Source organism: Hipposideros armiger, unplaced genomic scaffold (assembly GCF_001890085.2).
Source record: "Hipposideros armiger isolate ML-2016 unplaced genomic scaffold, ASM189008v1 scaffold_358, whole genome shotgun sequence".
In the NCBI taxonomy this organism is placed as follows: Eukaryota; Metazoa; Chordata; class Mammalia; order Chiroptera; family Hipposideridae; genus Hipposideros; species Hipposideros armiger.
In genome coordinates this window covers 1699385-1711818 of record NW_017731708.1, presented here as the reverse complement: position 1 = coordinate 1711818, position 12434 = coordinate 1699385, and the positions used below count along the sequence as shown (strand labels likewise).

Sequence of the window (12434 nt, the reverse complement as noted above, 5' to 3'; positions counted from 1 at the left end):
TGATGGTATGCCTTCATTCACAATGTTTTTGTTTGTTTGTTTGTTTTATTGGGGAATTTGGGAAGGGGAACAGCAAAGTTGTTGTCCTTCAATCTTAGTTATGGAGGGTGCAGCTAGCTCAGCTCCAAGTCCTGTCACCATCAGGCTGCCCGTTGGCAGCTCACGGCCACTCAGTTCACTCAGCTCAAGGTGCCATGTTCAATCTTAGTTGCGGGTGAGCGCAGCTCACCATCCCATGTGGGATTTGAACCGGAAACCTTGTTGCTAAGGGCACGTGCTCTAACCCCTGAGCCATCCGGCTTTCACAGTGTTTAATGCAGTCAAGAATGATGAACCTCTTTGAAGTGGGAATAGGAAGGGAGGGATGATTCAGGGAAGATAACCATAACGTTTTTTCCCACTCCCTGTATGGTTTGATTTTTATTTTCATGTGTATTTTCTTTTAATAAGAAATAAATACATCTTATTTTATAAAAATATGACTCCATATTGCTTATAAAAGATAACAGCATTTGACATTCATGATCCATTCAAAACTTCCTTTGGGTTTTCATCTCCAACTAAATTATCCATACTCCAGTCATACTTGTCTACTCTTTGTCTCAAATCATCTGCATTCTTAGGACTTTGTTTAAATTTCTTCCTTTGCCTTATCCACCCTTTAAAGCTAAGCCCAAATCCTAAATTTAGACTTTTCCAGCTCCCTCATAGCAAGTACCTCTTACATAGCAAGTACGACTACTTTGCAATGGCGAATACCTTTATAAATAGCACTTATCAGAGGCCACCTTTTTTATTATTTATTTATTTATTTATTTATTTATTTATTTATTTATTTATTTATGTTTTAGAGGCCGCCTTTAGTTAGGGTTAATTATTTATGTGTCTGGTTTTCCTGTCAAATTTTGGGACCTAATTATTTAGGTTTGTATTACCTCCTTTAGTACAAAGTATAGACATACAGTGAATGTTTCTTGAATTGAATCCTTGTAGATTTTTAAATATAGGTATCACGTTCTGTTCTCCCCCAGAGACACTGTGTAGTAATTTCTAATCTGTTAGTGTTCTGCATTTCAGTTTTTGTTCTCAATACTTACCCACTATTTCTTGAAGTATAAGGATTATTCCTTTGCTAGTTACTACCCTATAGTGAAAAAGAAAAAACAATTGCATAGATACTAATTTTTCACAGTATCTGTCTGTTATCTTTTAATGATTATATAACCTTACATTTAAGGAAAAGTAATTTTAAAAGAATGCTTTTTCTTTTCTTTGTAGGTTACTTCCTCAGAATGTTGGCCTTCTCTATGTTGGAGGTTATGAAAGACCCTTTGCACAAATCAAGGTATGATTTTTCATTTTCCAGTATACTTTTCCTAGACGTAGTTAGTTCACTTGTCTAGAAAGCCCACCAAAAATCTGCAAATAACCGTCAAAATATCAAAAATTTGTGAATGTGAATGATTAATTTCATTTCTTTTGTATATATTTCTGCTGAAGAAATAATTCAGCTTTGTAAAGAATTATTTTAATATTCTTGCCCATATGTAGTAGAATTCACTTTGACCAAAGTACTTCAGTGATTAGTTAAGAGTACAGTTTAGAGCCATAGATTAATCTCTCAGATTACCCCTTTTGCCCTAAAATTTTTTTGACAGCTTTATTGTATGTAATTAATACAATAAACTATACATATAACGTATACAATTTGATAAATTTTGACATGCTTACACTTCTGAAACCATCACTACAATCCAGATAATGAAGCCATCACCCCAAAGTTGCCCTGTGCCACTTTGAAATCACCGTCATCCCCACCTTTCCTTTATCCCTCCTAGTTCTCAGATGACCGCTGATCTGATTAATTTGTCATTATAGACTAATTTGTATTTTCCAGAATTTTATATAAATGGAATCATACAGTATTCGTCCCCCAACCCCTCTCAGCTTCTTTCACTCAACATAATTATTTTGAGATTCATCCACGTTGTTGCACTTATCAGTAGTTCATTCTTTTTTACTGCTGAGTAGTATTCCATTATATAGTTTTTGGCTATTTCAAGTAAAATTGCTGTGAACATTTGTATATAAATCTCTGTATGGATATATAGTTTCAAGATGGGAATGGCTGAGTTAAATGGCAGTCGTACGTTTAACTTCAAAAAAACTACTGAAGTATTTTCCCACCAGCAGGGTGTAAGTTGCCAGTTCTCTCACATGCTCATCAACATTTAGTATGGTCAGACTTTTTTAGTTTAGCCATTCTAATAGGTTTGTAGTGGTATTTCATTGTAATTTTAATTCACATTTCTGTAATGACTAATAATGTTGAGCATCTTCTCATGTGTTTATTTGCATCTGTACATTTCAAGTGAAGTATGTGTTCAAATCTTGCCATTTTTAACTGAATTTTGTTTTCTTACTGTTGAGTTTAGAGAATTTTTTTAATCTTCTAGTAATAAGTCCTTTATCAGATATGTGATTTTCAGATATTTACTCCCAGCTATGGCTCATCTTTTCATTCTCTTAACAGGGTTGTCAAAGAGCAGAAGTTCTCAATATTGATTAAATAAAGTTTATTAGGTTTTTTTTTTCATGGTTCATGCTTTTGGTGCTGATCTAAGAAGTATTTGCCTAACCCAAAGTCACAAAGATTTTTCTCATATGAAAATGAATCTTTTCTAGAAGAAAAGATTCTTCTAGAATCTCTATATAGTTTTCGGTTTCACGTTTAGGTTTATAATCCATTTGAGTTAATTTTTTGCATATGATTCAAATTTTAAGGTATAAAGGAGTGTCCTTCTCTTCCACCCACCTTTTTTGGGGACACATGGATATCTAGTTGTTCTAAAACCATTTGTTAAAAGACTACTTTTCTACCATTGAATTGCATTTGCATTTTTATTGAAAATCAAGTGACCATATATGTGTGAATCTATTTCTCGACCCTGTTTTATTCCACTGACATATGTGACTACACCTCCACCAATACCACCACTATCTTTTTTTTTTGAAGCTTTTATTAATACCACCACTATCTTGATTATTGTAGCTTTATAAGTAATGAAGACGGTAGTGTAAATCCTCCAACTTTGTTCTTTTTCAACGTTGTCTTGGCTAATCTAGGTTCTTTTAATTTCCATGTGAATTTTAGAATCATCTTGTCAATTTCAATAGAAAAGCTTGTTGGAATTTTGGTTTGGATCATGTTGAATCTATAAATCAATTTGAGGAGAAATGACATCTTAACACTATTGAATCTTTCAATTCATGAAGACATATTTTTCCTTTTATTTAGGTCTATAATGTCTCTCAGCAGTATTTGTTTTTTCAGTGTACTGGTCTTGGACATATTAATATAAATTTACCTGTAAATATTTTATTTTGTGATCCTATTAAAAAATTCTTTTATTTCAACTTTTGATTTTTCATTGCTAGTAGTAAATAAAAAGATTAGACTTTTATGTGTTTACTTTGAATCCTACAGTTTTACTATACTCAGTTATTAGTGCTAGTAGCTTTTTTGTAGATTTCATAGGATTTTCTACATAAATGATTATGTCATCTAATAAAGACAGTTTTCCTTCTTCCTTTCCATTCTGGGTTCCTTTTATTGGTTTTTCTTACTTGACTGCACTGGCTGAAACCTGTAGTACAGAGTGGACTAGAACTGGTAAGAACAGACATCTTTGCCTTGTTCCTGATCTTAGAGGGAATGCATTTAGTCTTTCGTCAAAAATTGTTTTTATAGTAATATTATTTGAGGTTTGATCATAGATTTCTTCGAGGCCTTCTGTAAGAAATAGAAAAATATTATGAATGTTCAAGGTAGTTAATAAAAAGGAAGTTTTGAGATTGTCTTTTTCTTTGTTATTATAACTTATTGTTAATGTTTTTTGACAGGCCTGTAAAATTGGTTTTTGTTTTTTGTTTAGTTTTCTTTTTTTTTCTTCACATTTGTTTCTTGTCTTCCTGAGTTATTTTTCTCCTATTCATTTGAGGGCTGTGAGTTTAAATTCATTTCCATTGTGCTTATGACATATATTTTTATACTTTTTTTTTTTTTTTTAAGGAATATATACATACCTTCAACTACCATCAGGGATTAACCAGTTTTATTTATTTTTTTTTTTAAGATTTTTTATTGGGGAATTGGGGGGATGGGAACAGTGCTGGGGAATTGGGGAAAGGGGAACAGACAAGTTGCTGTCGTTTTTTTTGTTGTTGTTCTTCAATCTAGTTGTGGAGGATGTTGCTTCACTGGCCCAAGTTGGCACCATCATTGCGCTCTTCTCTGGCGAGGCAGATCAGTCGCCGGCTTCTGGACGGCCGCTCACTGCGGCTGCTGGCCGCTCACGCTGGCTGCTGGCCACACACGGTAGCCCCTGGCAATCCACTGCCACAGGGACTGCAGCCCACGCCGTCGCCGGTGACTCAGGGCACCCAGCTCCAGGTTGAGCTGTTGTTCAGCATCTTAGCTGTGGAGGGCAGTGTCACTGGCCCTCATATGTGGGATCCGAACCGGGGCCCTCTGGCATCCCAAGCGAGTTCTTAACCATCGCGCCACTCGGCCGGCCCGACATATATTTTTATACTTTGAAAACTAAGAATTGTTCAGAATAGACTGAGCCTGAATAGGACATTCAAGATATTTAATACTGAGAGTTTAGTCACATTGTTGATATTTTTAAATGAAAAATCTTATTTGCATTAACATCAGCATCTCTTTAAATACTTCCATTAATTTAACTTAAAACACTCTCAAAAGTCCATCATCAGGATTTTCAGTCATGGATTCTCTTGTACTTTTCTGATTCCTTAATAATGGCAAGCATTCAAATACTTTTTTTTTCTTATATTTTTAATATTCCTGGAACATGAGTGGAGTTGGAAAGAGTCCCTTTCTAAATCTCCCTCACTATCCTGTTCACTGAATTCAACATATAGCCAGGAATTCTAATAAGTTTCAGCAAGAACATTTCTGAAAGCCTAATTTTTTTTCTGTCCATTGGTTTGGAAAATCCTGTTTTTCCTTATTAGAACTGAAATAACTAAAAGTGAAAGGTTTACCTGATGTGTTTAGGGAATGGTAGAATGTGTGTTAGTGTGTGTACGCGTGCGAGTGTGCAAGTGTGTTTTATACATGTTTCAAAAACATAGTTTAAGTGTATGTATGAGGGTAATTCCTCCATCACTCACCTGATTCATTAACATAACATTTTCTTTATCCAGGCCTTTCCTAACAAGCCCAGTGACAGAGGTCAATCCCTTGTCAACCCTTTATGCCTGGATAATCAACTCAATAGAAAAATGTCCATCATTTTACAGCATCTTTTTCCTTTGATGTTGCTGTGGGAAAGGTTTCTCTCATACACTGTGAAAGGATTTCTAATCCTTATTAATTATTGAAGTTCTTTTCATAATTCCTATGGTTCTTATGAAAATGCTGTATAGATCCCTATCTAATTAGGTACTTATAAGTTAATTGGAGAACAACTTTAAAATCATAGTTTAAATGCTTTAGATTAGGCTAGAAATTCAAGGTTCATTTCCTTCCTTGCTTTGCACCTGACTTCTTTTAGATACAAAATACCAGTGTTTGTTAATGTTCATTTTTCTCCCATTAAACTGAATGTAATGATACTATGTCATATGGCTTAGACATCAGATATAACCTTTAATAAATGGAAACTGCTTTTCTTTTCTTAAGGCATATTGGTTGTTGAATTTTTTATAAATCAAGATAGGAAATTGTTCACTTGACTATTTAGGAAAAGGAATTCTCATTCATTAACATCACAGGACTAAGTGTGAGTGGCTTGGTGTTAGAGTCTCTGTTTGTTAAAGAGACATGTTACAATTGTATTTTTTTAAAAGGATATCCTTTATAAATATCAGGAAGAGAAAAAGAAAAAATGGATAATAGATATTTGAACAAATGTTAATGACTTCAGAAATTTGCTATAGCATGACAATAGATATCTGTACTGTTAATATATAACATGAGTCATTATAACCATTCTGCAGACACATACACACACGCTTCCATTATTGCCCAGCTTTTAGTTTTAGTTTTCTATCCAAGCCCTAGATAAAGACACAAAAATGTACAAACATGGGACTTACTCTAATTATAGTTTTAGACTAGTAAATCTTCATGCTAGTTTCTGATTTCATTATTTTTAGGGGAAGTTATTCCAATTTACCTTGTATCTCTTAACATCTTCTATAAGTCATTGGGATGGTTCTTGTTTTAAAGTAAGTTCAGTCCTTTTACATATAACTTTAACCCGAGGCAGCAGTTCTATTCTCAGACCATTGATCCTTTTGAGAATCCTGTAAAAGCTATGCACTCTCTCCCTAGAAAAATTTACACACACACACACGCGTGCGCACACATACACTCTTATAATTTCAGAGGGTTCATGGACCCCACTGAAGTGCATTTAAGGACCCCAAATTAAGAACCCTAAGAAGTGAGTAAAATACGCTTATGTTTTCTCAGGTTGTTTTCAGGAGGAATTTGTCATCTGAAGAACTTGATTTTAAACATGCATGATTATTCTCTTGTTTTATCCTAAAATATAATAAACTAAATAAAACACTGGTCACTTTATAATATGTTGTAATACTGCGTAAGAAAGGAATTACCTCACATATTCATAGCTATTGTTTTATGTTATAAATGAAGCAGATTTCACCCTCATTCAAGACCAACTTCTTTCAACTTTATTGGGATAATTTGTTTCTAAATGTACTGGGATGTATGTGACTTAGGGTTTTCGTAAGAGATATGATTTATTATACCTTCATATGCAGTCTTTGAAATTAGAAAGGGAAGTTTTGATTAAAATAAAATTTTGCTTAATTCTTTTTTGTATGCTTTCAAGCTGTCAAGTGTTTCAGTAGTCCCTTATTTTGGGGTGGGGGCGGTGTTTCTGTATATCTTTGAATAATACCGTTATCTTAATTGTGGGTGTATATATCTCCTATTATTCATAGTTTATTTTTGTAGACATGTTCAAGTTTAAGCAATAGTTTATATTTTAGACCCATTATTCTGTGTTGTTTTCTAGAGCATTTCATAGTCTAGTAAAAATCTTAATGCTATTCTTATAGGTTTCTAGTTCTGGAGGCTCCACTTAACAGCCCAAATCCAGAAAACCAAGAAGGATTGAAGCCTGTCAGCATCACTTTTCATCAATTCAAGGGTTGTTACAGAAAGTCTCAACGCAACAGGGCTGTCCCTCCCTGCAGGTCTTGAGATTAGTTGCTTCTTCCAGTTTTGACAGCCCAAGAAATGCATGAGATCGTGAGACTTAGTCACATAGTTTTCACTTTGACGTTGCAGAACAGCTGAAAAATGTCTTAGGTATTTTAGCTATGAATTCCATGCAGCAGCCATATATGAAAAGTAAGGAATATAACCATTATTCTTTATAGTCAGCACAGTAGTGCCCTCTTTTCCACAGGTGATATGTTACCAGATCCCCAGTGGATGCCAGAAACCATGGGTCGTACTGAATCTGTAGATACTGTTTTTTTCCTATACCTACATACCTATAATAAAGCTTAATTTATAAATTAGGTACAGTAAGAGATTAACAATAATAACTAATAATAAAATAGAACAATTATAATAGTATACTGTAAGAAAAGTTATGTGAATGTGGCCTCTCTCAAAATATCTTTTTGTACTGTACTCGCCTTTCTTCTTGAGATGATGTGAGATGGTAAAACTCTTACATGAGTAAACATTGAATACAAGCACTGATTGTCTATCTGAAAACTGAGATGGCTACTAAGTAAGTAAAGGACAGGTAGCATATACAGAGTGGATACACTGGACAAAGGGATGATTCCTGTCCTGGGTACAACAGAGCAGAAGTTGTGAGGTTTCATCATGCTACTCAGAACAGCGTGCAATTTAAAATTTATAAATTGTTTATTTCTGGAATTTTCTATTTAATATTTTCAGACAGTGGTTGACCATGAGGAACTGAAACCATGGATAGCAAAACCACAGATAAGGGGGGACTACTGTACAGCTAAATTATTCTGTGCCTCAGAACCTGGTTCTGTACCTGCTTAGGGACTATGTGCCATTGGTCACAGTCTCATATGCTAAGCTTTCTGAGCTTGAATTTTTTTTTTTTTTAAGATTTTTATTGGGGAATTGGGGGAAGGGGAACAGACAAGTTGCTGTCGTTTTTTGTTCTTCAATCTAGTTGTGGAGGATGTTGCTTCACTGGCCCAAGTTGGCACCATCATTGCGCTCTTCTCTGGCGAGGCAGATCAGTCGCCGGCTTCTGGACGGCCGCTCACTGCGGCTGCTGGCCGCTCACGCTGGCTGCTGGCTACATACGGTAGCCCATGGCAACCCACTGCCACAGGGAGTGCAGCCTACGCCATCGCCGTCCACTCATGGCAGCCCAGCTCCAGGTTGAGCTGTCGTTCAGCATCTTAGCTGGGGAGGGCAGTGTTCACTGGCCCTCATATGTGGGATCCGAACCGGGGCCCTCTGGCATCCCAAGCGAGTTCTTAACCATCGCGCCACTCGGCCGGCCCCTGAGCTTGAATTTTTTAAAATCTCTTTACAGCCAAGGAAATATAAGATTGGTGTTTGTATTCCTATGCATGTGCAATAGATGCAAATAAATAATGATCTCTTTGTTTTTGAAGTCATATTGGAAAATCTATCAAACTAGCCCTCAGACTTTTTTCTATTAAAAAAAGAATATTTTTTCAGCTCTGAGCAATAGCGGTTCGAGTCCCGGCCCGAGCTGAGCAGCTGCTGAGCTCAGCTAAAAAAAAAGAAAAAAAGAAAAAAAAAGAATATTTTTCCTTTAAGGTGTATTGTGTTCAAATTGTTTTATTAATTAAAAGGTTTTTTTGAGATGGCTAATAACATGTCAATTTTAATTTTTAGGGTAAATTAAATTTAAAGGTAAAGTGTTTATTTGGAGTGTCACTATTATGAAATACTGAAAAAACTAGGAAAACTGATTTGGTTTGTTTACAGACTGATGATTTTTTAGAAAATACGTGGCTTATTAGATCAACACTTTTTATTAAAAGAGATTATTTAACATCCATATTTTAAATTACTACAATACCTGAAGTATTACATCAAATAAAGATGAGGTTCCTAGAACTTGGTATTCTACGAGTAGTTTAGTGGCTTTTATACTTTTGACCATGACCTGTAGGAATGTAAAAAATGTATTTCCATTAAGATCCAGTACACACACACATGCATATATTTATACACATGCAACGTAAACTGAAAATAAGCATGATGCAATAGCTATATTTTCAGTTCTGTTCTGTTTATTTTTCTGTTGATTTGGTTTTTAAATGTAGCTAGTCTCAACCCACTAAATTAACTTCTCTGTTGGAAAATGGGTCATGACTCAGTTTGGCTGACATTGCTGCAGGGTAGTACTCGTCCAGCTAATGCCGCCATATGCTTCTGGCAGGAGAATGCCACAGTTACATAGTGCCGGTGACTGTGGAAGCTTCCCCGCCCCTGAGTCCTTGATAGCCCTTGGAATGACTTTGGAGGGGAAGGAAATGATGAGATGCCATAGTTGCTGGGAAGAAGGAGGAGGAAAGTATAGGAAAAGAAAATGAGAAATGAATTAAGATGTTTTATGGAGCCAAGTAAAGCTATTTTCTGTTTCAAAAAAAAAAATCCTAATTCTCAAGAACAGAAGGGAGACTTCTACGCCTACTCTGCCTTCGAAATGATTCCATGTATTTTGAGGGTAGAGAAAAAAATAAAGGTAAGATGTCCACTAGATGAAAAAATAGAAAGAAATGGAGGTGAGTGAGAAATTGAGAGAAGGCATTGGAATCAAATTTAGATTTGTGTGATACACTCATTGAACAATGGATACATTTTTTGTACTGTAAATGAAGAGGCAGATTTTCAGTGTATCATATTGCAGTAATAAGGTTGGATGTGGTTATCCCTTTGTTGAATACAGACTTAAAAAATAAAAGAAACTTAAAAAAAAACAAAACCTCATAGAAGCCAAAAGTCACCCCACTTCTCTGTGGTAGCTAATAATTTCTCACAACTTTTTATCCTGCATACTTGCTGACAGTGCTTCAGGGTCACGGCTGGGCTCTTACCATGAGTCCATATTGTAACTTCCATGAACTGTTTGCTAACAAGCACATAGTGATTGCAGACTAGGTTTCTGAAAAGTATATAACTGGAAGTTTGTACCTTTGACCACCTTCACCCATTTTGCCCACCTCTGGCAACCACCGATCTGTGTTTTGTATCTGTGAGCTGTTTTTTTTTTTTAATCATTAAGTATTTACCATGAAGTTCATCAAAATATTTAAAATATACATACTTACTGCCTTAAAACTTTATTTTCCATTCTCTATTACATGTTGAGTTGGGATATCTTTGAGGTTATATAAATTAATTTTATTTTCTAATTTAAGATTGTGGTTGTAAGTTATTATTAACATCAGTAACTATTTGAAATGTAGATTTTGTGAATATATTATTTTGAGAACATCTTAAATATAGTCCTCAAATTAATTTCCATTTAAGAAAGTTAATGTTTTTCTTAGCTGGAAATTCTAATAACTTTTCATTTTTCTTGAGCTAGACACGTTATAGAAAAATATTAGAAATTATTTTAGCATATTCTAGTTTTGTTTTTTGTTTTTTAAACTAGACTTATTGTACTAAGCTGAGTTCTTGTTAAATGTTGTTTGGAAAAAAAAGAATAAACAATTCTTTTTTGTAATTTTGTAATGTTCTCAAAAAAATAAATGGTATCATGCCTACTGAGCTATTTATAATGCAATGACCCTCCTGTTTTGGTGAAAGGAAATAACATGGTGCTTCTTATACTGTTGTGTTTTTTCCTACCAATATTTTACTTCCAAAAAGTAGTAGTTCTCTGACTTGAATTTCAAAGGCACTGATAACCATGTAAATATGAAAGATCATATCTAAAATGACTTGCTAAAGTCATATTTCTGACAATGCCTCAGTTTCTGATCTAGATTTATATTAGACATCGAGAAGTCATATATATTTATTTTATTCCCATAAAAGGAGAAAAATAATTTCTCCAGTAAATAGTCAGTTATGAAGGAATATTCACTTGTCCTCTTGCTCAATACATTTCGAAAAACACCCTCCCCAAATGCAGAGACAACAGAAAAGACCCATTTCAAGTGTTCCATGGCTGTGCTTGAGGCAGTTAGGAAAGCTGCAGACTACTCTTCTCATTGTTGACTCTTCAAGAACAGTAACAAACTCTGAAACTCTGACACTAGGTATACAAACCCATAAATATTGCCAGTGTTTGTAATCAGAAGTAGTAAAGTTGCTACCTTGAGCACCTTCAGAAGTTTGGGACTGTAGCATAAGTGATATCTTGTTCTAAATAAATATTGTGGGGCATGGGTAAAAAGGATCTTTAATTTTCTAAAACAGGAATAAAGAAATATAGTCAAGTAAATTTTATCAATCTCTTAAGAATAGTTTTTCCTAAATAGTGAGCTAAATATTTTTTCCCCCATATTTCCAGGTTTCATCATCTATAGAATTATTTGCCAGTAAGTAAAAATGACAAGTGTGTAGGTCAGGAAATTCATAAACTATGCTTAAGTGTAATGAACTAGAAGGTTCGGAGAAACATTATAAGTTTAACATTGCAAATGTAAGTCAGCATTGAGGTACGTACCATTGGGATATACAGTTTGACTAAAATATTTTCAATATTAATATTTAAATTCTTTGATACCCAGGAAATAGCTATGGAAGTGATTATTCATCTGCTAAAATAATATGTTGTCTCTGATGTTAAAGTACTTTTAAGTTTCTTGCTAAGACTTAAATCTGGTAACAGTTGAAATATTAGATGTGAACATATGTTATATATACAGTATATTATTACAGTCCTTGAAGTCCTTCTGAGTTCCACTTGCACCCTAGGCCAAAATTATCCCTGTAATTGATATTGGGTTGTCGGAAAAGTCATGACACATTTTTGCAATGAAAAATATAGAAAAAATATGTCATGACTTTTCTGACAACCCAATATAATACTGGTTAAGGCACTGATTGGACTAAATGACTTGACCAAGGGAAATTTGGCTCCACCACAAGGATTAAAATAGAGAGTCTTAATATTTTGTTCACATAAAATGAGATGGGATTATAAAGAGCTCCAAGTTATCATCTAACCTCTGCTACTTATTTAGTCATTGTTGAGTGTTTATGTTCATTAGTTGTTAATAGCAAGAGCTGAGAGTTCTTGTATTGGGAACATTTGTGAACCTCTGAGATATTAAAAGGCTCCTAATTACATTTCTGCTATAGTTATGAAGTATTTTCCTTTTTGTTCCCTAGGCATCTATTTTGAAGTTTATTGTGTCATATATTTCTCCTCAGCCAT

General features: G+C 34.5%; 1 long non-coding RNA gene across 1 annotated transcript in view; it reads left to right on the top strand.

Moving 5' to 3' along the window:
• The first annotated feature begins 1272 nt into the window (after positions 1-1272).
• Positions 1273-12434, top strand: part of LOC109392952 (uncharacterized) — a 43703-nt gene continuing 32541 nt past the window's right edge. The window contains exon 1 of the long non-coding RNA XR_002126143.1: positions 1273-1345. This is a non-coding gene — a long non-coding RNA (uncharacterized LOC109392952). The remainder of the gene's footprint in view (positions 1346-12434) is intronic.